The sequence below is a fragment of the Nelumbo nucifera genome, chromosome 6 (assembly GCF_055504915.1).
Source record: "Nelumbo nucifera cultivar China Antique chromosome 6, China Antique-T2T, whole genome shotgun sequence".
Classification (NCBI taxonomy): Eukaryota; Viridiplantae; Streptophyta; class Magnoliopsida; order Proteales; family Nelumbonaceae; genus Nelumbo; species Nelumbo nucifera.
This window is the reverse complement of record NC_142654.1, coordinates 67853288-67867571: the sequence shown is the minus strand read 5'-3', so window position 1 is coordinate 67867571 and position 14284 is coordinate 67853288. Positions and strand designations below refer to the sequence as shown.

At 33.2% G+C, this 14284-nt stretch overlaps 1 long non-coding RNA gene across 1 annotated transcript; it reads right to left on the bottom strand.

Annotated features, from left to right (window-relative positions):
- Positions 1-3819: 3819 nt before the first annotated feature.
- Positions 3820-12994, bottom strand: LOC104606909 (uncharacterized). Its single transcript, XR_736862.3, has 2 exons — positions 12537-12994; positions 3820-10294 (listed from the first exon to the last, which is right to left on the bottom strand). It is a non-coding gene; the product is annotated as an uncharacterized LOC104606909 (long non-coding RNA).
- Positions 12995-14284: the final 1290 nt, after the last annotated feature.

The following is a 14284-nucleotide window of genomic DNA, read 5'->3' as shown; positions in this document are numbered from 1 at the left end:
TCTCTTCATATAACCTATTGTGTATTAGAATCTCGGTATCGGACCATATCGTATATTAGAATATACGCGTCGATACGGACCGATACACGGGTGATTGGCATTTCCAAACTTTCGTGCGTCTAATTTGAAAAATCTGCAACCGACAAGGTTTGAAAACCAAGTAACCGTGCGCATGTACACAGAGTTGAACACGTCCGTATGCCATTAAGACAACCGTTAGTTTTTGTTATAAAGTGAAATAAATATTTCTTTATTTAATGCTAATCCTAACAAATAACTTATATTTATGTTTAATAATTCCAAGTAAAGATTAAATAATATTATTTAAATTTAATATTTAATAAACTAATGGAATAAATAATTTCTCAAATCCGCATTCATATCAAAATGAGGCTTTTAATCTCAAAAAATTTATACAAATAAAAATATTAATAATAGAATAATAATTTTAGTACTTAAAATTTATAAATTTGAATGAGAAATGTATCTTCAAATTTTTATAAATTATTAATTAATATTTTAATTTGCATTAAATAAAAATGTATTTATTATTTATAAAAATAACAATTTATTTCATAAAATTATAAAAATTATAATATTAATAATAATATAATAAATTTAGTAATTAAAAATTATGAATTTGCATACGATATGTATCTTAGAAATTTTAGTATCTTTGAGAGAGTTTAATTTAAGATTATATATTTTTATAAATTATTAATTGATATTTTAATTACATTTTATAATAACATTTTTATTGTTACAAAAATAAAATATTGTTTACCAAACATTTGAGAATTAATTTTTAGTTGATTATTTAGTTAATGTTAAAATGTAAATATGTAAAAATAAAAAGCAATTGATATAATAATTACATATAATACTTGCATGTGTTTGGTGACATGAACTTTAATTGAAAATAAATAATAGCTTTGTACATGTATTAATCTGTGAAAATTTATATAATATGTTTTAGGACTCTAGATTGATAGATTATCAATAAAAATTGTATGATTTCTATGCATCCCGCTATATTAATTGTAATATATTTATTCACAAATACCATTAGAATATACATTTCCTATGCATTTATACATTAATTTTGACTATTTTAACCTTAAATGTAATGTTATTAATATATTTAGGGAATTTATATGCATTTCCTAATGTATCCAAGCATCTCCATATTTTTTCATCCGTATCCATGCATTTCCAAAGCGTATCCGTATCCGTACCCGTATCCAGGTGGTCCGATACGATACTCGATACCTATATTTTAATCCTTGACGATACCCGATATCGATACTTTGATCTTTGGCATTGAGAATATCTCCCCATAAAATAGTGTATAAGCGGGGAGATATTCTCAATGCAAGGATATAAAGGCTGCTAGAACGGGCTTTGCCCTGACCAAAGCCGAACTTGGAATAAAGTTGTGCAATCATGCATCAAGTGGATCTTTAAGTAGAAGATAGTCAAAGTCCCAAGGATAAGATCTTCGAGAAGGTGCTCCTACGCTCAAGTTAGTAAATGATGGTAAGGGTGTTGGATTGGGCTGGGCTATCAAGAGCAAGCTGGTCCGAGCTAAAAAGAGCAATATAGGAGCAGGAGAGCTATAGAGAGATAGATGTCTGGCCTTGGGCAGAGATACCTTTAAATAGCAATGTGTCATAACTCAATGAGATATGCTTTGTTTCTTGTGTGTTGCTTACTCAGAGAGGCCAAGGTCCATAATCTTTGAAGCTTATCCTCCCGAAGGTCTTTGCAAGTCGCCCTTATCGCCCACTCAATGTTACTGACATGGCTGAGCTTGTCGAGTATGGCGTCCACGTGGCAAGTACGACAGCTTGGATACAGCTCGAACAGGATCAATATGCAAGGATCCACCGACACTGATCAAGAATCACTGCTGAACTACTAATGTTCTATCCTTTTTCAATTTGATGGCATGCCCCAAATCCCAAGAGATTGACTTAGATGATCAATATAGAGGTTAAATCCAGTGAATTTGTCGATTTCACAAGGAGCGTGTAGCTTCTAAGGTTTTCACTTACCAAATTTACATTGTTCTTTTTTAGTAAACTTTGGGCCCCATAATAAAGTTAGTTTCCTTGGATATCACTTACCTGGGTAAGTGATTCCCATCTCCCAAGTGGGCAAGTAACTTTTCCACCTTGGGGGGGGGGGGGGGGGGAGAGAAACATTTACTTGGGTAAGTGACATTTTGAAAAATGAACAAGACCTTAATAAGAGGTGTGCACATCGCCCTATTCAAATCTATAGCTCTTGTTAATGTTATCCTCTCGTTAAGTGGGTGAATTCGACTCACCCGGTTAGAAAAAGACAAAACCAACTAAAACTATCTTTTTTTACTCTCACTCATTCGAATTCCCCTTCCCACCATTTTTCATCAGATCCCTAGCCATAGAGCAAGAGATCGTCGGCAATTTCATTACACAACTGAGCTACGATGGCATGGAGTCAACTGGCGATAATCATTCTTCAATTTTCGTTTAAGATTAAATCGAAACCGACCCTCTATTAAGCAAAACCAACCTGGTCGGTTTGGGTCGGTTTTGGTTTAAATTTATACATTTCCGAAATATATATTTCAGATTTATAGATAACTTGGTTCGGTTTAGTTCAGTTTCGGTTTTCACAAACCGAACCGAATTATCAGTTTATCCATCTTTCCAACCAGAAACCGACTAGTGGTGAAGAAAAACAGGTCAAATCAGGTTGGGTCAGGCCGAGTTGGTCGGTTTGAATTTATTTGTGAACAACCCTAGTTCTAACCACGGTCATCAGGAAAGTAATTTATGAAAATTTGCAAGAATGTGAAATTATATTATTGAATACATGATTTACAATTCGATTTTGCCTTTTTATGAGTGTTTTCTCTAATTTTTCTTTTTTCTTTCTCTCACCATATCTATATTGCTTTCTCTAAATTTTCTCATATCCCATTTATCTTGTCCCTTCTTTTAATTGTACTAGTAAGAGGGCATGTGCGTTGCACGTGGGATGTTGTCATGATCATGATTAAAGTATGAAAAGATTAAAAATAAATTGTAGAAAAAATTTCAATACACACGTAGAAAAAATTATTTTTGATTAATTAGAGTGTTGAGTCCTTTAAGAACGCACTGGTGCATTTTTGTACCACTTGAAAGACGTTGAGATTGGAACAATCAAAGGAAGGGGAATAAGTCGATGCACTTTTGGACCATTACAGAGACATTGCGGTTGGAAGAATCAAGGGGAAGAATAAAGAAAGGAATGGGATAAGGTTTATTGGGTTTATTTCACCAAAATGAATGCGGATAAGGTTTATTGGGTCATTAGGGATGAAGAAGGAAACATCATAGCTTTATACTCAGGACCTGCTGAACAAGGTGATGTGGCAAGATCAAAACAATTAGCTGCAGTATATGGAGTCGAGAAGGCAAAAGAGTTGGATATTGATAGACCAATCATTGAGGGGTGTCATGGCATTTGAGGAATGAATTCAAGCGATTCAAATGACTATCAAAGGACATGACAATCCAAGTTAAATGGGTGAGGAGAACTGCCAACAACTTAGCAGATGGTCTAGCAAAGCAAGGAGTACAAAGTACTCATCTATATTGGGCTCAATTGTAATTATTGGGTTGGATCAGCTTTTCTAAGGCCGTGTTCATTTTTTTTCACAACCTCTAGTTGTAACCATGCTTTCTTCTTATTAATAAATCGTTTTTGTGTTGCAGATCCCTAAAAAATAAATAAACATTCAGTAAAAAAGAAGAAATAGAAAGCCTAATTTATAAATGCTCAAATAAATTAGCAATAACAAAGATGAACATAGTATAACAAAGGTTCTGAATTGGTTAGCTACATCTATTCAATAGAAGAGATACATTATTTTGATGATATATAGAGGAATGATGCAGTCAATCTTCAAAATTGGTCATGTGGAAGTGTACAAGGGCAACAATTCTACAAAGCTTTTGGTACAAGAGAGATAATTGAATCTTCAATGATATCATATGACATCAGAAACACAATTGATCTAATTACAATCAGAGTACCTCGTTGTAGGCCTTGGTAAACATTCAAAGTTGTCTCTATAGAGACTATTCTAATTACTGGCAAGAATTGGCTGGTTTAGCTAAACAATGAACTGCAATGATTCAAGAGTAGACTGCACCAGAAGCTGGGAAGACCAAGCTTAACTTCAACAGTAGTTTTCTAGGTAACCCTAAGTCTTCGGATGGAAGGAGTGCTCAGAGATCACACTGACACCATTATGTTGAGTTTATGTGGTCCTATTCGGTAAGGGAATTTTCCTGGACCCACACTGATGGCCGATTGGTTATAGAGATTCTCCTCAGGCTAAAACATTGGCTGTTGTACATGGATTGTAGTTGGCAAATCAATGTACTACAAAAGAAATTTTGGTGGAAAGAGACTCTCATTTCATTATATGATGGCTAAGTAATGAAGCAGAACCCGCATAGACACATATTAAGAGAAATCACAAAGCTAGCAATGGGGATAAGAAAAACATACAGATAGGCTCCAAGATCAGTTAAAAATATTGCTAATAGGTTGGCAAATTGAGAGGTAAAAAGAAGCCAAATGTATTGCAATCTGATCCCCCAGACTGGTGCTAGATATAAATCCCTCTAAAGTCAATGCCTTGGTTTGGGGTGTGGTGCTAGATAGAAGTCCCTCTAAAAAGAACCTAACCAGGCGAGGAATCCAAATGCAATATATGATGTGTGTGTTGTTTGGCCAAGAAGAAAAGGACAACAACCAGCTATTTACTCATTGGCCTATTTCTGTAGAAATTTGGGACCATTAACTCTCCTCTATGGGTCTGAAACTGATTTTAGATTTTAAGATTGAAGACTTTTTCAGGGCATGGGGTGTAATCGCTGCCTCGTCATCTAGAAGACAAAAATCTACTGAGAAGTGGTCACCCCCGATAGGTGGCTGGAAGAAACTGAATTTTGATGGGAATTGTTTGGGTAATCTGGGCCCCTCAGGCATACGAGGTCATTAGGGATGAAGAAGGAAACATCATAGCTTTATACTCGGGACCTGCTAAACAAGGTGATGTGGCAAGATCAGAACTATTGGCTGCAGTATATGGAGTGGAGAAGGCAAAAGAGTTGGGTATTGATAGACCGATCATTGAGGGAGACTCAGAAACTGTAATGAAATGGTTGAAAAAGGGGGAGGGGTGTCATGGCATTTGAGGAATGAATTCAAGCGATTTAAATGTCTATCAAAGGACATGACAATCCAAGTTAAATGGGTGAGGAGAACTGCCAACAGGTTAGCAGATGGTCTAGCAAAGCAAGGGGTGCAAAGTACTCATCTATATTGGGCTCAATTGTAATTATTGGGTTCGATCAGCTTTTCTAAGGCTGTGTTCATTTTTTTTCACAACCTCTAGTTGTAACCATGCTTTCTTCTTATTAATAAATCATTTCTGTGTACTGAAAATTGGGTTTGATACAACTCCAGTGCAGAATGATTCTGAAGTATTGATAATTCAATAGGAAGGCTTCCTGTTAGTTGGTTATTATCTCCCAACATTAGTTGTACAAAATACTTGCATGTTTTTAGCCCATACGGAATGTTAGCAGACAACATATTTGACCCAATGCTCAGGAACAATAAGTTATGAAATTTACAAAGATTTGCTAGTATGTTGACTAAAAGTTTGTTTTCAAACATGTCAAGGACAATGACATTGGTATTGGCCCCAATAAGAGGAGGATTGGTACCTTCAAGCTTATTGTCAATGCGTTGTAGATCTTACAAACAGTTAAGGTTCTGAAACTCTAAAGGAATTTCACATGTCATATTAGTGATGGACAAATCTAAATTCCTTAACAGTTGTGAACATCCAAGTTGTTTAGGAATGCTTCCCTGTAGAGATAATGAGGGAAGTGATAGAAAGGTTGGGAATGGAAGACTTGTGGAAATTTCATAGTAAAATCATTTTTTTACAACTATATCAGCAGGTCCAAGGATCATATTTTTTTGTTTGGATTGCCTTGCTGAATAGAATTTTAACATGGGATAACTTTCTAAGGAAGGTGTGGTGCTAGACTCTGCAAACTATGTTTTCTGTGATGAGCATATAGAATCAGTCACTTATTGCTGCAATTCAAATTCTTCTTTGAGATTTGGTATAAATCTGGAAACTATTCGAGGTGAGTGGCTGCTGCCCTAAAATGATGGAAGATTGATGTCTTGTCTAAGGGGCAAAAAAATTCACGGTTCCTTCTTTGTACATGCTAGGCACCTCTCTTCAAAATGGCAATCTGCTACAATCTCCCATTTTATAACTAACACCCAATGAAAATATACTATATATCTTTAAAAAGGTATTTAGTATTTCAAAGTAAGAAAAAAATTGTATATTGTAAATATAGACATGCATGCATTACATGCAAAAAATTCTGCATTACCTAGAACTGCAGAAATGACAAAACTCATAAAGCATGATAAGAGTAAAAAATAACAAAGGAAAAAATCAAGTTCAAGAAGTACTAGATATATGAAAGCTTTGGACAACATGCACACAAAAGATAGCCCAAGCATCGCAAAGAAGCCATTGAAGTTAATATCAAAATATACAAAAAGATAAGCAAATTGCAGATGTGTAAGGGTGTTTAAATTAATAAATTTCTGATTTAATTGGTTAGAGTGTCATGTTATTAGCATGAAGGTTGTAGCCTTTATTTTTCAAAATTCTTCATATGCTTTTATATTTTTATAGGTAACTGAAAACTTTATTAACTATAATAAATTACATGTTGTTGTGTATTTATATAAAAAACAAACTCTGAACTCTAATTACATATAATTTTCCTCCCCATACACCTTCTCCCCTCTAAATAGCATTGCTAAGTTCAAGTACTACCCTACCCTTTTGCACTTCTGACCCTACAAGGGATCCATCTTCTCTTAATTTTATTTTTATTTTTTTTATCAAATCCAGCTTCGCTTAATTGCTGCCAATATTTCCATGGACCTACTAAATTTCCTTGCATATAGCCTATAAATGACCTACGAATCCCCTTCTATTTACACCCTATTAAAGCTGAAATCTCTAGACATTTTACGTCCTAGCAGTATGGACAAAAAGTTCAGCTCTGATGGAGTTCCCCAACCCATGGGACTAAAATAACATATAAGATCTTACCCTCATGGTTTCTAAACACTCCCCCAATACTAGACCAGACTGTTGTCTCAAATTGCCCAATGGGTAGCCATCAAAGTTTAGTTTCACTATCCCAATAGAAGAGTGTAACCATCATAGGGCCATCAAAGTTTAGTTTTAGTTGCAGGGTATTGGGAATATTCACAAAATTCAAGAAGTGGACCTTCCACTGAAAGGAATCTCCAAAATCTTCCCATTTTTTCTTGAGAAAGATAAGGTAAATTTTTATTGATGATAAGATGTAATGGTATAACACATCACTACAGGAGATCTAAACTAAAGAGCCCCCAACACAAACAACATACATCATATTAGTACAAGGTCAGCATGAAACAAAGATCGCAATGGGATGGTCAAGGAGGATATTTAGAGATTGAGGCCCAGGACTCACTTTGTCAACAGTTATATTAATGACTTCCCCCACAGATTTTGCCTTAGATCTGATATATCATTTCTTATGTTATATTTATTTTGTGTTTCTTTTGTTTTTTCTTAACATTACAAATTGTTTGAGTGGAAATCTTAATTTATTTTTCATTTTCTTTAAGGGAAATCAGGTCCAATCAACTTCTTTGTTTTAATGAAAATAACCAAATAAAAGTTAAACAAAGCCATAACCATACTCTTACAATGTTAGTGTCATCAATAAGCTACAGTTTTTTTGTGTAGATCATCAACAAGCTACTTAGAAGTCTTATTAGATTACCAACATTACCAAAATTACTTTAATGAATTCTAATGTACCGAGTAAAACAATAAAATTCACATTAAAAAGGAAAAAAAGTTAACGAAGAAATGCAAAAAAGAAGAAAAGACAATAAATAGTGAAATAATTAATGCTCCAAAGCAATGAACCCTAATATGATGAACCCTTCAAACAAGATGGTAATAACCTTGTCAATAGGTCTTCAAACTTGGTTGGGTAAACTAGTTGATGAACAATGTACTTGATAAAATATGGATTTATTAGGAAAAAAAGATATATAAAAATCATATCTAAAAAAATAAAATCTGTAATATTGACTATTAATTAATCACATTTTTTACTAATTATAAAAAAAATGTATTAAATTCCATGGTTATTGCTGAAAGGAATGTCATCCCAAATGCATATAAAAGCATTTCTAAAATAAATGATACCAAACAATAAAATTTCATATAAAATGCATCAAGTAGTAATAAAAAATAACCCCTTAGTTTTGCTTTAAGCTGATGGTAATTAAATAAAGCATGATTTAAATTGTCGCTTACAGTTAATTAGAAATGAACACATTGTCAAGTTGAAAAAAGAAGCTTTTAAAAATTTCTTTTGAAACAAGATAGAAGAGGCAGAGGCAAGGGATCTATTGGCAGCTACAAACGTACACTTGTGTTAGATTCCAAGGGATCTTAATGCTCTTGTAGATGGGTTAGCAAAATTAGGTGCTCTTTTAGAAGTGTTGTACTGTGATAAGATCCCTCCTGTGTAATTTTCAGGGGTCTGATCCCTGTTTGTTTTCTTTGTACACCCTCTTTGTTACTCCCACACAAGAACACAATTCAACGACCCAATGATATTTCAAAGTAAATTTGACAAGAACTCCAAATTCTATTAAACCTAGAGCTGCCATGCACCATAAGAAATGCAAGCCAAGGAAAACTAAGCAAACATGTTCATGAACCTTAAGGAATCTGAAAGGAAATGCCAAAGAGAAAACCCAAAATTTCATATGGTGTGATCATGTTAAAAGAAAAGTAATCAAATGAAAAACTTTTACTGGTAAGTGAGAGGTGGAGTTAACAATAACAAAAAAGTAGTCAAACAATTCCTTCGTAATTTTAAACCACATAGAACGAATATAAAGCCAAACTTCAAAAGGAAATTAGAATGCACATAACATTATTGTAATCTCAAGAATCAAGATTTAGGGATAACTATAAATGGATTTTAAATAAGGCTTATTAGCAAAACAACCAAACATTTTGAAGGGATTTCTGAAAGAAATTTCTAGATTCAAGCACTGTTGGAATCAACCAAGATGTAAAAGGGTTGATGTGTCTTTGAGAGAGAGAGAATAAACAAAGTATGCTAACCTTCAGTGGCTTGCACATAGTGCATCCACTATTGACCTGCATTCCTCAGTGATATAGATGGTTAATCAAAAAGAGGATAGTCTTCCAAACAATTTTGCCTTCCTTGCTTAGGCCCTTAAGCTTACAGTCTTTGATAAAATCTTCTACAGTTATTGCTTTGTAGCCAACAACCACAAAAAATGCTTTTCACTAATTCCCACAATAAATTAGCTACCTTGCATCGAGTAAGCAAATTATCATTGTTCTCACAACCACATTACAAAGAATGCATGTCTCACCATTCAACCCCATACGCCTTATAGTCAAATTTTCTTTTGTCAGACATTTATAAAGAGCTGTTGTCCAAACCATAAACAAGACTTTTGAAAATATACAAAAAATGCAGGAATGCCACAGGACACAACAAGACATGGTATTAGACATGGATTTTTAGTATCATATACTACTATGATACTAAAAATGTAGTACTCCCTATGAGACAGATACAACGAGGACACAACAAGACATGGTATCAGACATGGATTCCTAGTATCATAGACTACTCCCAAAGGCAATTTGATATTTTGGTGGCAGGAAAGCTAGATTGATTTTTACATGTAATTTTTATTATCTCTTAATGATTTTTGGACAAGCTGGTCATACATTAAATGTATGATGTTCAAAATCATAAAATATATTATAATATAATTAAATTATATATATATATGGCTGTTAACTGTATAATTTAATTGTATATATAATTGAACTATACAATTAAATTATATATATAGAGGGAGAGAGAAATGATTGATTGTAGTTTTTTGTTGATTAATCAATTGCTTATGACTGTTAACTGTAAATCCAAAAGTTTCATATCCTTTAATTAAGCTACCTGAATGCATATAATGTATCTAAAATTTAAGAGACTTTGAGAGGCATTGAAGAGCTTACCTTATCTTCCTCCAAATGAAATTGCCACAATTGCTGTTGATAACAAAACTCAAACGACCACTAACCCTCTTGCTGCACAAGAGAGCAATGCAATTAATGGCATTTCAAACTGAACAAAAACATCATTTCTTCAAACAAAGAATGGTTTTATTGTTATAAAATTCAAAAAGTAAAGATCTAAAGATTAGAACTTAGCAAGTTTGGTTTCTGCCTAAAAACAACTACATAAAGTTCAACTTTGATGTGTTTAGATATGACAACCTGGGATCTTTTGGTGTAGGAGGTGTTTTCAGAGATACGGATTGTCATTTATTAGCTCTGTTCCTGGGTAATCAGCACAACAAACATTAATTCTCTGTTATCTTTCTATTTTCACATGGTGTAGAACCATGTGCTCTCTATTAATTATCCGTTATCTTTGTTGTGTTGTTAAGCAATTAACAATGAATATGATAATAAGCTATGAATGGGTACTCAGGTCGGCAAATAGCTTAGATGACTCTTTGGCCAAGCAAGTGGTAAATAGGGAACAACTTTTATAGGCTCATTTCTAGTTGGTTTTTCTTCTTTTGGTAAGATAAACTTATCTACATGTGGGTGCTATTGGTGTATATTATCTCCTATTCATATTAATAAAATTCATCACTATTATCTATCAATAACAAAAAACACAGATTTAGTCTTAAAAAAAACAAGCCATTTGGACAATCAAGATAGATGTAATGAACAGGCTAGGGAAAGACCAGAGTTGGACAATGAAGAAGAAGAAGTTGTTAAGGATTGGATTTACATTGTTTATTATAAGTGCATGAAGGGGAGTATATATGATATCCACTTTTTTTACTCCTCTTACTCTGTATTTCTTTATTGCAACTTGGTAGCAGAACAACCGTAGGTTTGCTTATGCTGATTACTACTCTTATGGAGCCTTGTTGATGTCGCTAGTCTGTTTAGATTACATTAGCTGGTGTGACTGCTTGAAGAGTGAATGTTACATTCTGTTAGAGCTTGAATTGTATTAAGTAAATGATTTTTGTGGAACTTTTATGAAGAAATCAAGAAAAAATCAAGCCTGGATTTTCTGGATAAAAGTTGTTGTTTAGAGGGGTTTCTGCAATTGGAACTGATACAGATTAGTTTGATTGATATGATGAGGTTTCATTGAGGTTTGAGAGCTTGATGATGAAAATTCTGCATCGTATTTACTACCTGATGTTGTAAATGTTACATTCTTCTTGGTCTTCCTGATTTGGCCACATTTATACTTTATATAATAATAATAAGAACAACCTTGTACATGGAAATCTATTATAAACTGTCCTAGAACATAAACAACATTGTCAATGAAACTTAAAACATGACTATAAAACAAGCACTATTACTATGATTCACTCTAACATCATCCATAAACTAAACACAAGATAAACTAAATTCCCCCTACAACATATTCATCATCTTCTTCCGGTTCTTCATCATCAGTACCTTCATTTCTCACAAATCTAGTGTCATTAAGGCTATTTTTTAGTTTAAGTAGCTTTGTTTTCAAATCATCAATGTACATTTCTAATTTTGAGCATTTATGCATATAAAACCGTAAGTCTTCATAATTCACGTCCTTTCTAAAAATACATCCATTTCCATAGAATTTTCAATTGTCGGCTTCGATTGTGATTAGAATAGAGGCCTTGAAATCATTTCCGAGTTCTTCAACTAAGAATATGGGAGTTGACATGCGCAATTTGGAGCACATCTCATTAAGTGCATTTTTGAAGGAAATACCCATCTCGTTAAATGTTGTCATATGCGTACTAAGTGAAATGGATAAAATAAACTGATACGTTAACTATAATTTCATATAAAAGAAACAATGAATAACATTAAACAATAGAAAATGAAACAAAATGGTGTAACACCTAAAAAAATTTAACGAATCAAATTGAATGAATGAAATTTGATTTAAGCCTAAAAAAATCTATCTAAATTTTGTAACACCTAAAATAAATTACAGTACATTAAACAGATAGTGGAACTTGATTTCTCAACTTGATTAAATAGAAATATAACTTCAATTTCATTAAATAGAAAAATTAAGTGATGCAAATGCATCACTGACAATTTCTCTCAACCATAATGAATTTATATTAAATAGAAAAATAAATGATGCAATTGCATCATTGACAATTTCATTATCCACATGTAAATGTTGTAATTACACGAATTAAATGATGCAATTTCATTATTCCACATGTAAATGCTGTAATTACATGAACCAACAACAAGAATGAAAAATAAGGAATTCAATATTAAACATTACCTTCAAAAATTCCTCTTTTTATTTGGTTGAGTTCCTTTCCTTCTATTGCTCTTCTAGTCGAATATTCAGTCCTCCGTTGCTTTCCTCTTTCACAAATGAGTCCTCTGGTTGCTCTATTGGAATTGTGCATACTCCAAGGGAAGCACAAACCCCATTTATATAGATTTCCAGATAACTGTAATCCCCAGTCATGAGAGAAATGGTGGGAGACTTTGTGGGAGAGTTCATTCTCAAATGAAACAGAGTATAAAGACGTAGGAAATATGGTCTTCTTTCTCATTTCTAAGAGAGAAACCAAATGGGTGATAATGGAATTGTTCATGGGAGATAGGGTATTCTCAACCGAAAGACTGAGGGTTTGAAGTAGAAAAACCTACCAAAAGATTCGGAACAAGTGGAAGATAATGTCTTCTTTCTCAGTTCCGAGAGAAAAACCGAAGAGGGAGAAACAAAGTAGTGGAAGAGAGGGTCTCGGCGAAACACACCTATAGTGATAAATGTATAGTTACCAATTTGCCCTTCATTTGCTAACTAAGCAGTTAGACAAAGAAGGGTAGTAAAGGTCTAAGGAAAAGTCTAGAATGCAGAGCTATTCGCTCTTTTATTAGTAGTATAGATTTTACATAACCATCCAAATTTTCTCCTATTTATAACCTATTATGGGCTAAAACTAGGTATTTTTCAACCCTCCATTCCAATCATCCTTGGAACAAGGAAGAAATGTTGAAATTTCAAAAATTCTAACAAGTTTTAAACCTTAGTGTAATAGAGTCTCCAACACCCATCAAACATAATTAAAACCATCAAAACTTCTTAATTCTTATGGCATGAGACAAATTAGCTCACATCAAAACCAGATTATTTCAATTTTTAACTCCCATGGTTTTGGATATTAGAAGGTGGGTTGATGCAAATTCATACTAAAGGCATGTTCGTTTCCTCTTAACTCTTATCTCTTAAGAGAAATCTTTCAACTTTAAGAGAAAAATGGTTGTTCGTTTTCTCTTATCTATTATCTCTTAAAGTGTAATCATACAACTTTTTGTTTTCCAATTATACCCTTAGAAAGACATATAAAAACTCTAATATATGGGGTCAAAATGGATATTTGATCATTTTTAGAATTCAGAATTCAGAGTTCAGAACAACATTCTTTGCATTCAATGTTAAGAAGAAAGAAAAGTTCACAAATACCAATATACCTCTTAATGTAATTATTGCACTTTCAGATGCCAGACTTCAGAGCAAACGAACATGCCCTAAAGATCACTACCACTACAACATAAATTTTTAATTAATTTAGAAATAAAACTCCCCAAGAGACTAAGTAACCAACACTCTCCTACAATTGCTAGAATATAATTACATCTGGGGCTATGACCCTCTAGGACTATTAAATTCTTACAATGCATTTTGTAGTTATGTTTTAGGTGCATTATGAAAGGACTGATAACATTTGTTTGTTAATGCCAAGTATTTGTGTATTATGGGGGTGATCCCTATAGCTTTTCATAATCCTCATATGTTTTTTTTTTCTTGATATTAAAAGCGTTGTAATCATACATGCATGGGTGCTTTTTATATTTAACTGTACCTAATTTTAAAAGAATGTGTGGTATCTTGGCAAAAACTTTTAAATGGATAAACAAGATGAAAAATGTATTAGGTTCTGTAGTGAAGATGAAAATCTTGCAAATAATGATTGCTATGTTACATGTAAATTGGTATTTGATGAAGGGGTTGATGAT